General features: G+C 35.6%; 2 long non-coding RNA genes across 3 annotated transcripts in view; one reads left to right on the top strand and one right to left on the bottom strand.

The window, feature by feature from the left end:
• The window catches only part of LOC137228619 (uncharacterized), a 29,665-nt gene extending 25,388 nt beyond the window's left edge, over positions 1–4,277 (bottom strand). The window contains exon 1 of the long non-coding RNA XR_010945321.1: positions 4,168–4,277. This is a non-coding gene — a long non-coding RNA (uncharacterized lncRNA). The remainder of the gene's footprint in view (positions 1–4,167) is intronic.
• The window catches only part of LOC137229220 (uncharacterized), a 379,962-nt gene that overhangs the window by 194,808 nt on the left and 172,570 nt on the right, over positions 1–12,584 (top strand). The window lies entirely within an intron of this gene.

The raw sequence follows: 12,584 nt of genomic DNA, 5'->3' as shown, positions 1-12,584 counted from the left end.
TCCTACCAGACTAATACAATTCCCTTTGAGTACTTTCTTAGACTCCATTTACTCCAAGAAAATATTTCTAACCTATAGTTAGCATCTCCTCTATTCCTAGTATCTATTTTGTAGTTTATTATGTTTTGTTTGCTTTAGTTTTTTATAGGCAATTATATCATAAACATATATAAAATAGTGCTTTTAGAAAATTTATTATTTGGTGTCTATGGGCATTTATGTTGTGAACTAGAATTATTTGCTGATTTGACTCAAGGCCTATGAAGCCTGATTATAAGCATTGCTCTATGGTTTTAAGAAAAATGCACTTAAATTGAATAGCTATGTTTGACTTGTACAATTGATTTGCCTATCAAAAACTCAATCTCAGTCAATACTTAAAAAAATTCTCCAGTAAAACACAAGGTCTTAAATAACAAGTTATTTTTCATAGTACAGCAGAAACAAGACTCTAATTAGTCCATTTTTTTCTCCTTTAGATGTCCTTTGTAAACAAACTGTTTTAGAATTCTTTAGACTTATATAGGCATGTCTCATCTCCTATGAAGGCACATAGCACATATTTTATTTCTTTTATACTATATTACTTATTGAAGGGAGGGAGGAAGGAAGGAAATGATAGCTCCATACTGCAACAATGTTTTTGGCTTCTTTATAAGTAGGAAAAAATTCCAAATCCAGAGGTATTGGTCAGTGAAAGATCCAGCTAATGTGCAGTATTAGGTAGAGGGTGAAATACTCAAGTTCAGGATTGAGGGTGAGTGGGAGTAAAATGATTCTGTATGAGGGAGGCTAATAGAGAAAATTATCAAAGAAAATGAGACCAGAATGGAGATGGAGTGACTGGTGGGAGAAATGAATGGATAGAAAGGGAGATCAGGTGACTGGGGAGGGTGGGGAATTGAGGCTGAGAGAAGTACTAGCTGCTGACAGCTGAAGAGCATGGGAAAAGAGACACGTGTTAACAAGTAATATTTGAGTGAATTTGTGTCTCTCTGTTTTAGAAATATTCATTAAAATGTACATTGCTTCTAAAGTTTTTGGACACGTAGGGTTGTTTTCTTAAGTATTGAAAAAGAGAACATGAGGAAAACCTTCTGTGTTACATAAGTAAAAATAATGCATAAATCTAGAAATCTCCACAGTGTTCCTGACTGTAATGAAAATCAAGAGCTATTTAAAATACTTAAAATATTCATAGCAACATGAGGGTGTGGTCATATATACCACATTATCTGATTCCTTGATTTATTGTTTAGCAAAGTATTTAGAAGACTATCGTATTGGAGTAAAACTTTGGGGTCAGACTTAAGTAAATAGGGAATATGTCAAATAATTTGTAAGCACCAAAATGGAAATTCCTTTTAAATCATTTGACGCACAGCATATTTTATTGTTCCCACTCTAGTGGGAAAGATATTTAATAAGTAAGGCTGAACTTACAGAGGTGCTCCTGGAAACTGTATCATATCCCAGAAGTATGCCATTGCATGAATATACCACAATTTGTTTATCCATTCACTTATTGATGGAAATCCAGGCTATTTCCAGTATTTGATTGTTATGCATAAAATTTCTATGAGCTCTCATGTACAAATCCTATTTTGGGGATATATGTTTTCATTTTTCTTTTTTTTTAAATGTGTTTACAGTTTTTTGAAGTCTTTATTGAATTTGTTACAATATTGCTTCTGTTTTATGTTTTGGCTTTTTGGCTGTGAGGCATGTGGGATCTTAGATCCCTGATCAGGGATTGAACCCACACCCCCTGCATTGGAAGGTGAAGTCTTAACTACTGGACTCCCAGGGAAGTCCCTCATTTTTCTAATATAAATACATAGGAATGAATTGTAAGGATGTATGGTAAGTAGATGTTTAGTTTTATATGAAAATGCCAAACTGCTTATTTGGACCATTTGTCACTTCCAGAAACAATGTACAAAAGTTCCAGTTGCTCCACACACTCACCAATACGTGGCATTGTGTCTTTTAAATTTTAGCCATTCTAGTGGGTGAGTAGTGGTATCTCATTGTGGTTTTGTATTTTCCTGATGACTAATTATTTTGAACATTTTTATGTCCTTATTCACAATTCATAACCTATTTTGGTAAAATATCTGCTCAGCACTTGTCACTTTTTAAACTGAGTTTCTTGACACAAGTCCCTTGTCATATATGTATTGTGAATATGTTCTTCTAGTCTATGGCTTGTCATTTCTTTTTCTTAATCATAGCTTTCAGAGAGCAGAAGTTTTAAATTTTATCCAGTTTATCAACTTTCATGGTTCATGTCTTTTGTATCCTTCCTAAGAAATCTTTGTTTACCCCAAATATATTCTGAATATATTCTCATATATTTTCTCCTAGAAGTTTCATAGCTTTAGCTTTTATGTTTAAGTCTGTGATCCATCTCAAGTTAATTGTTGTTTATGTGAAATAAGCACTGAGGTTCATATTTTTTCATGCCCAAATGCAACTGTTTAACAACATTTGTTGAAAAGAATTTCCTTTCCCATTGAATTATCTTGGTGACTTTATTAAAAAATAGTTGCTCATCTATGTGTGGTCTCTCTCTGGACACTGTTCTGTTCCATTGCTCTATAGTATATCCTCATACTTCACTGTCTCAAGTAATGTAGCTTTAAGTCTTGAGATCAGGTTATGTAAGTCCTTCAGCTTTATTCTTTTCCAGTAGTTTGCTGAGAGTTTTTAATCATGAATGGTGTTTAATTTTTGCCAAATGCTTTTTCTTCATCTATTGGAATAATCATATGACTTTTTTTCTTTATTCTGTTAGTGTGGTTATTTACATTAATTGATCTTTGAATTTTGAGTCAACGTTGCATTTCCGGACAAAATTAACTTGGTCTTAATTTAGTATCGTTATTTTGCTGCATCTGGTTGGCTCATATTTGTTGAAAATTTTTGAGACTGAGATATCACAGTTTGTTTATTGTGACATCCGCTATCTTATTTTGCCCAATACAATTGCTGATCTGTCCCAGATTGTGCCATTTTCTATTACAATTTATAGCTTCTGTGGATTCTATGCTTCCCGCACCTCCCACCCCAAGTGTTTAATGTTGGGATGTTGCTTCCTTATTGATTTTATCTTTCCTTATTGCCAGTTGCAGAAAATCCACAATCTCTTTCAAGGTACTTGCTCAAAATTTACATTAAGAATTAATTCTTCACTTTCCATATCTCACCCTGCTCCCTGTGCTCTTGATCTAGGATTTCTTTAGTTGTATTATACATAATGACCTTCATATCTGATACAAGATATTTTCACATGGGTTGTTACACAAATAGTTTAACTTAAATGTTTCCCTCCCTTTCATCAGACCCTACCATCTGATTCTCAGTATTTTCTGTTATTGGCAGCTCCATACATTTTATTTATTTACATACATTATTTTATCCAAAAAAAGTGATTCTCCCCCTCTGTAATTCTCTATTTTTGATCCATAACCAAGTCTTGCCAATCCTGTATCTTGAAAATCCCTCAAGTTCACCTCCTCTTTTGAATCTTCTCTGTCATTGCCTCCAGATACTCACCATTTCTCTCCTGGATTACTGAAACCAGCCTCCAATTGGCCTCTTTCGCCACTGCCAACCTGTCCTTCACACTGCCACTAGTTTGATCTTCCTGAAAAGCAAATTTACTTTTCTGCTTAAAATTATTTAATGTCCTTTTTTTGCCTTTAGAATAAAACATGAACTCTTTGTTACAATCTCCAAATTCTTCAAGATCTGTCCCCTGTTAAAGAAATGTCCAAAATGGGCTTGAGCTGAAAATGAATTCTACGTAATTTAGCAAAATGAAAAACAACTTCTGTGCAGTAACCCTAGTCAACATTTCCCCAACAGTAGCATAACTGAGAGTTTCACACCTAGTTTAGCACAGCTAAGATGTGGGAACCATCTTATTTCCAATATTGTATGGGCCAGTAATTACATATTGAAAAAAAAACTTGTCAGGGTATTCACATTTATTTGGCTCTAAATCTATTTCAGTTTGTTTGAGGCAAAAAGTCCCATGACCCTAAAGGAAAACTCCTCTTAATTATATTCACCTCGAAAATTAGGCTGCATTTGATGAAATGCTAATGATTGAAATTAAACAATCGTTTTAGCTCAAAAGTCTTTTCATTCCTAATTCCTTACCCTGGTCCTGAAGTCAGAAATAATCCATTCTTCATTTGTGCTCTGAATGCCCCTTTAAGCTTGCACTGCCTTGCTCTGCAGTTAATTTCTTTTTTCTATACATGTTTCCACAAAAGGTTGACATTTTTGAGGCAAAGGCTTAATGATGTCTCATGAAGAGTTTGGCTCAAAGATGTGACTTAATAAGTATGAGTCAAGTTTATGCCAAGACTAAAAGTATAAGAGTACAGACACAGAGCTATTATAGAACATAAACATTATAGGAAGCCAGCTTTGGAACCTCTAGAATGTTATACTGTGCCTCCCTTCCCACCAAATCCAGAATTTCATGGATCCAATATACGTCATTATTAGAAATGCAAATGCAAAGGTATACAAAACAACTTCTTACATGTGTAATAGTTAGTCTTTGGTACTTGTTTATATTTATGCAGTTTTTACTGAACTTTTAGGGGGTAATGCTCATGTCTTGCCAAAAAAGCCAATGCAGCTTTTGGTTTTTCTATCCTCTTAGACTTCAGATATTTGGTTTTGGTATGTTATTTTTATTGTTTGCTATTATTGGCTTAATTTTGGTTAGAGACAATATTTTTTCCTTATTTTTAATTTTGCCTAACAAAAACTGTATGAAATTAATTAAATCAAGTGTTTTTTCATATGGGTGAAGAAAAATTTTAATGAGCAATTTGAAAAACATTTTGCATATGGTCAACATATTTAAAATCTTCTTTTGCTTTTTACTTTAATCTTGGATATAAGAAAGGCATCATAAAAGCAAAATCTTAACAGATGTATGATCTTCACATGTGGTTTATGAGCACAGATCACTAATGACTAATATGAACTTGTTTATGATTTCCATCCCTTGTGAAAACTTTGATGAGTAGAAAGTTAGACCATGAGCCAATTGTAGCTTTCCCCCAAATGAGCAATTTGTATTATGGTACAAGAAATAGATACATAAATTTATTTAATGCATCTACTATACTAGTTTTGTCTTGAAACTGTTTTCTATCTACATAAAATCCTCTGATAAATTTAATTGTTAAAGCCAGTGTCATTCTGGCATATTAATCCAGAGTATAAACAAGCCAATTAGGTAGGTTCATACTCAGTATTGGGATGAAACTACAAGATTTAAACTATCCAGTGAATTTAGAGAACATAGACACTTACCTCTGTGATTCTGGGAAATTGTGCTTTTATGTCTTTTTTTGTGGGGGGATACACTTATTAACTGGAGTGATTTGGGGCAAGTTGCTACATTGTCTCTGAGTTTGTATTTTTACTTATGAAATGTAAAAACATGTCTGCCTCACCCACGCTAGGTTAATCCAGTAAATATTTATTTAGCTTTTATTATGGGACATATACTGTTCCAGGCATTTATGTTACATAACAGAAGAGAAACAAATGAGTAAGGGTGTACACAATAAACACAATAAATAAATCATATAACAGGCTAGAAGATGGGAAGCAGTAGAAAAAATAGAGTGTAAAGGCAGGAAGTTCCTGGTGGAAGGGGTGGGTTCCTTGCAACTTAAAATAGAATTGTCAGAGTAAGCTTCATTAAGAAGATGGCAGGGCTTCCCTGGTGGCGCAGTGGTTGCGAGTCCGCCTGCCGATGCAGGGGACACGGGTTCGTGCCCCGGTCCGAGAGGATCCCACATGCCGCGGAGCAGCTGGGCCTGTGAGCCATGGCCGCTGAGCCTGCGCGTTCGGAGCCTGTGCTCCGCAACGGGAGAGGCCACAACAGTGAGAGGCCCGAGTACCGCAAAAAAAAAAAGAAAAAAAAAAGAAGATGGCATCTGAGAAAAAATTCAAAAGTCATAAAGGAGGCAACCATCAGGGAACATTCCAGGCTAAGAGACTCACTAGGGCAAAGGCCCTAAGGCATGTTTGGTGAGTTGGCAGAACAAGAAGACCAGTGTGACTAAAATGGAGTGAGGGGGAGAGTAGTAGAAATCAGAGAGATAAGGAGGACTGGGGTACAGGTTGATTATACAAAGTCTTGTAGGCCATGGTAAAGATTTTGCTTTGATTCTAGGGGGAGATGAGAAGACTTGGGAGGATTTCATGAGGAGTGATATGATTTGAATTGTATTTTAAAAGGATTATTCTGACGACTGTCTTGAGAGTATATTATAGGGCAAGAGTAGATGAAAGGAGACTATTAGGAGGCTATTGGATCTGAGAGAGATGATGTTGGCCAACAGGCCAACATCAACCTAGGGTGCTAGTGAAGATTCTGGTTGAATGAGTCCCACAAGGTTTTTGTGTAACTTGAGTGTCCAAAGCTGAAAAGCCTGTGGCTGTTTTGAAGAATTGAGCATTTTATTAAACTTTGGTACAAATTTCAAAAAAAGAAAACCACCTAAGATGCCATAGGAAGTGGGATGAAGTGCTTGAATTGTAGATGTGTTCTCAAGGCAGAGCCAACAGCATCTCCTAATAGACTGGATGTAGGATGTGAGAGGAAGTGAAGAGGTCAGGGTTGTTCAAATAATTTGACCTGAGCAACAGGAATGATGGAACTGACATCAGCTCACATAGGGAACCTGCAGGTGGAGTAAGTTTTAAGGAGGAACATCAAAAAAATTCAGTTTTAATTACAGTAAGATTGAGATGTCTTTTTAACATCTACCTTAGGATAATCTAAATTATGCTAGGTCTCAAAATGTCAGTGGCTTAACACATCAAAGGGTTACTTCTCAGTCATGGTACACTTAAAACAGGTAGTAAGGGCTCTGCTTCAGACATATACTCAGGGACTAAAGCTGCCATATTGTTAACTGCATTGGAGACATATGGTTTCCACGTTCATAAAACAGGGGAAGAAAAGAACTAGAGAATCACATGTTGTCTCCTAATATATCAACCCAGTGACACAAGCTGTCAGGCCCAGAGTGCGTACCTAGGATCCTGACAGGCTATTGCAATCTCCATTGCCTTAGGTATTATCATTTCTCTTGGGAACAAAATTGAACAACACAGATATTTGCTTCGGTGGTGGTGGTGGTCATGGTGGTGGGGTGTGTGTGTGTATATATATTTTTCATTAATTCAAATTAGCAATAATTAACCAATTAAATCCATGCATCATTGGAACTTTTCTAACTTTTTGAATCTATAAAAACCATTTTCTCTGAAATTAGTAGATGCTATATGGTAAAGCTGCCACGTTCTGAAAAATCAAGCTATTTTTGCTGTTACAATTCTAAACATGTCTAAGAATAGTACTAATAATTGAACCACAGAATTATCCAGAGTGTTCCTACACTGTAGTGATTTGTACCCAGAGGAGAGAAGGAAAAGATTTTAGAGGCCATATGGTAGCCCACTGGCATCGTCTATATTGCCCAAAGAAGGCAAAGACTGTGAAATGGAATTGCCAGTGGAGCCCCTCTCTGGTCTTGTTGGCAAATCTTTTATGAAAAACACATTTAATTAATTCTTCCACTCCAGACCTTTTAACGGGATAATAGTTGACAAGCTGCCAGGCTTTATTGGCCAGAATAGAAACAGACACCATTATGTCATAACACTTAGTCCTAAACAGGAGCTTCTACACTCTTTAATGCAGCATTTGAAGATTCTGAATTTTTAATGCATTTGCCTTGCTTTTCTGCCTTGCATATCAGGCTTAAATTGATAAGCTGAACATATAGATATTCACAGCATTTTATTTTTTCTTACATACATTGAAAAATCTTATAAACATAATACATGTCCATGTTTAAAAATAACATATAGAAGAATTTATAGTTAAAAGAATCAGCCCCCTGCCCCATCTTTTCCTACACGGAATTCTGTTTTCCAGAGGCAAGTGTTTTCTTCTCTCTTAAGTGTTCCCATCTTAAACTTCTTTCCTAGTTAACTTCATATATATGTATACTGTGTATACTATGTCACTATCTCCTAATTTTCCATGTAGACATTATTCATTGACTTTCTGATAGATGACAATTAGCCTAGGTAATCCCCTCTCCACCTCCACCACCATCACTACCACCTTCCAGTTTTTTGTTACAGCACTGTTTATGACTTCTATTGGTTATTTGTGTTTTCTACCAATTACAGACAGTATCTCTAGACTCCTCACTTTATAAAAGAACATTAGTGCCCCTACCCTTGATTTAAACTCTCTTCCTTATTTCTGTCTCCCAAATTACATTATTTATACCTTTCAGCATTTGTATTCTGTTCCGCACCCATAATTAACACCTTTCTGATGTATATTCAGGCTGATTTGAAAATCAACATATTCTGGGCTGTGATTTTTTTTTTTTCTGGCCAACTCTACTAGTTATCCCATCTCATTTTACTTTTTGTCTCCTGAAAATTCATTGAAAACTCTTATTTGCTGATGGTTTGTCTCTGGTTTTCTCTGTTTTTGTGTTCTTTTTGTTTAATGCCTTCTTTATTTCTTTACTTTTAATAAGATCTAGAGAAGGAAAGAGGATAAACAAATGAGCTCAGTCTACCATTTTGCACCAGAAGCTACTTTTTTACTTGAATTTTTTTCCTGATACATATGCAACGAAGTGTTGTACCAGCAATAATTTAGCTAGATGTTCATATTTCCAGTAATATACTATTGGAACAACATTTTATCCATATTTTCTTTTTACTTCTGCAGTCTAATGTTTCATTATTTCTTTAAATTTTGAAGAAAATGTTCTAATCCAAAACACTCTCAGAAAGCAAATTGGAAAAGCAAATCCACACTTTGGAAAATTTAATGAAGCCTAAAAAACTGACCATCAATTTTAATTGTCTATTTACTTACTTTGACATTCTTCAAATATATTGAAAACAAAGATCCTTTCTTTTAAAGTATTGGCATGATATTTTGAGTCTTCATTCTTCTCCAACTACAGTTTATAATACACCTGGCAGGCAACTACCTGTTTAGATATCTTTATCTGCACTGCAGGATAAGATACTAAAATGCTTTCCTCTTGCCTCTGCTTTTTGTGAAGTCTGGATTAGAGTTTCAATAACTCCTTGGAACAAGTTACTATACAACATAAACATATATTCCTGTTTATTCAGAGTGACAGGTTTGTTATTGCTGTATTATGAAAACAATTGTGATTCCAAATAAAATATACTCATAAATTAAAACCAAGAGAGCAACGTAACTACAGTCTATACACAATTTAAAGTCCCAATAATTTTGTTTCACAAAATTCAGCTAGCCTGAAACACATTGCCTACAATAAAGGCAATGTCTGCATGATTCATTTTTTTAAGTATGTCAAATTTACGTCTCCCTGTTTTCTTACTGACCTCTAATAGTACAATCTTCTTGGATATTTTCATTACCACTTTGTGAGCTTCGGGGCATGTCTTGATGTACCAGCTTTATCCTGGACTGAAGGTGATCTTTTGGAAAGCTGACTTCAAGAAAAGAGAGGCAGTGCAGCTTGGTGGTGAAGGGGCCTGGCTTGGAGAGCAGGCAGTGGGTGCCAGTCCTGGCTCATCATCTTACTGACTGGGTGACCTTAGACACTTGATTTACTCCCTTGAAGCTTGTGAAATGGGAATATTAACAATATTTACCTTAGAGAGCCGCCAAGAGTCTAAAATAAAATAATACATGTAAAACATAGCAAAATGCCCACACTTATTACATACACATTAATTGTTAGTTATTTTTATTCTTAGTAACAATAATTATTTGAAAGTATTAATCTGTCTGAGCACACAGAAGTACCCCTTAAGTTTTTTGAGGACCTAAAATACATCCTAAGGATAGCTTTTCAATATTAGGAACTTTTCCTGTTTCACTTTATGGACATGATTTTTATTTTGGGGATTACTTGCACTAGGCAGAAATATTAAGTCCAACTTTAACTTTTCCCCCACTTAGGAGGTCAAGTTTGTATATAGCTTATTTATATCTAAATCCCTGTTTTTTTAAAGCTGACTTCAGTGAATTAACATGTACATTAGTTTCATAAAACCTGTTTAACCTTCACTTGACATAGTAAACACATTTCTAAATGTCTAAGAGGGAAGTTTTTGTATCCCTAACCAGGTAAAGGAGAGAAGATGAGGTAGAGGCAGGACAAATACTAAAAACTCAATTTACTTCTGGTTCTACCACTAAATTTCTTTGTAACTTGTCAAGACACTTTATTCATCAATTCATGCATGTTTATCCTGTACCATGTACCAGGAACTAAAGTAGAAACACAAATAAAATCCCTTACCTTGGGAAACACACAGCTTGGTTTGGAAGGCAGAGCTAGTACAATAAAACATCGGTCCCCAGCCATTTTGGCACCAGGAACCGGTTTCGTGGAAGACAGTTTTTTCACGGACTGGGGTGGGGTGGGGAGGGTGGTTCAGGCGTAATGAGAGCGATGGGGAGCGGCTGTAAATGCAGATGAAGCTTCGCTTGCTTAACCGCTGCTCACCTCCTGCTGTGCGGCCCGCTTCCTAACAGGCTGCGGACCACCACCAGTCCTCGGCCCAGGGGTTGGGGAGCCCTGCAATACAACATATGTGACAGTACATACACAGTGTGACAATATATTTATCACCGAATGATACATGATGTGATGTGTGTGTGAATGTATGTGGCATAATACATGTACTATGAAATCTATTTTACTATATTTTATTAGTTTTTTTTTTCATTTTTTAGTTTTTTGTGTATATATCTTGCTTGATATTTGCTGAATTTCTGAAATCTTTAAATTTATATCTTTGACAAAATTTGGGATATTTTGTCATTATTTCTTTAAATATTTTTTCTGCCCCATTATCTTTCTCCCTTCCCTTCTGGGATTACAAATACACACACACACACACACACACACACACACACACACACACACACACACACACACAGGAAATCTTTGCTATTCTCCCACAGATTCTTAAGGCTCTGTTAAGATATTTTTCCTTTTCTTCAGATTAGAGAATTTCTGTTATTTTATATTAAAGTTCACTGACTTCTGTAATTTAGAAGTATTAAATAAATATTAAAGTTAATCTGTCATCTCTAATCTGCTGGAAGTTTTATTTTAGATATGTAGTTTTCACTCCTAGAATTTTCATTTGATACATTTTTATAGTTTCTGTTTCTCAGATGAAATTTGTTACATTTGTTCATTCATCATGAACATATTTTCTTTTATTGAGCACAGTTACAATACTTGCTTTAAAATACTTATCTGCTGACTCCAATATCTGGGTCATCTCAGTCTCTTCCCATTGACTGCCATTTTTCTTGAGCATGGGTCATGTTTTTCTGTTATAAATAAATCTAGGAGTTTGGGATTGCATCCTGGACTTTACAGAAGCTGTGTTCTAGAGACTCTGAGATTTTCTTATATTCCTCAGAAGAGTGTTCATTTTTCGGTTTTAGCAGGCAATAAACTTGTCTAGATTCATACTTCCAGCCCTGTCTCCCCTATAATGGGTAACAGCTAAAGTATCTATTTAGTTCTTTCTATTTGGCCCTAACTGAGCTGCTTGCAGTCTGCCCTATGTTTATATAGTACAGGGTTCAGCCAGAAATTTGGGTAGAGTTTATGAACAGGATTTGGAGCTGCCCCTCTCTTACTCTCTCCTTTTCAGGTCTTACCACCACTTTCCAGCTGCTGTGGTTACCTGAACTCTGTTCTCTCATTCTTTACACCAGAAAGACCATCGGAATCTATCAGAGTTCTAGACATCCAACACTGAGCCACACTGGGTCCTCCCCTCAGATAAAAGGCTATAAAAAATGGGAAATCCACCTAGTGCTGATGTCTTCTTTGTGTAGATTCTCCCCCACATCCAGATTCTGCCTGCTTTGGCCTGTTTATCAGTATTTTCAAGCAGTTATTTTCTGTGTTTTGTCCAGAGTGTATAGTTGTTATCTGCAGTAGGATTGATCCAATAGGAGCTCCTCAGCCATTACCAGAAAGGGAATCCTCAATTTGTATTATCATACATAGAGCTAGAGTAGTTAACTTGCTTCTGTAATTAGCATTGTATCTCAGCAAGTAAATAGTAAATTCTATGTGTTCAATTTATCTCTTTTATAAGTACTAAATCCTTCACAAATGGTCTGTGGCTATAGATCTAAGAAGTGTAGCTATACCACATTTTAGGATTAGTTGATTTAAACATTTACCTATATCTGTGCTGGGTGTTGTAGCATGCTGTAATTTAAGAGTGATGCAAAGTACTTGAACTCACCTCTAAAAAATATTATTATTTTTGGAGTAATGCAGAGTGATGAAAGAAGTTTGTTTTAAATATGTGACTTCAGTATGCTGTTTATTTATATTATTCTATAGGTGTGCTATCTAAAACAGTAGCCATAGCACATGTGGCTACTTAAATTTTTAAAAAGTAAAATGAGAGTCCAGTTCCTCACTTATACTACCCACATTCCAATTACTCAATAGCCACGT

This window comes from Pseudorca crassidens, chromosome 8 (genome assembly GCF_039906515.1).
Source record: "Pseudorca crassidens isolate mPseCra1 chromosome 8, mPseCra1.hap1, whole genome shotgun sequence".
NCBI lineage: Eukaryota > Metazoa > Chordata > Mammalia > Artiodactyla > Delphinidae > Pseudorca > Pseudorca crassidens.
The sequence above is the reverse complement of the archived record's forward strand: the minus strand, read 5'-3'. Positions and strand labels throughout refer to the sequence as shown.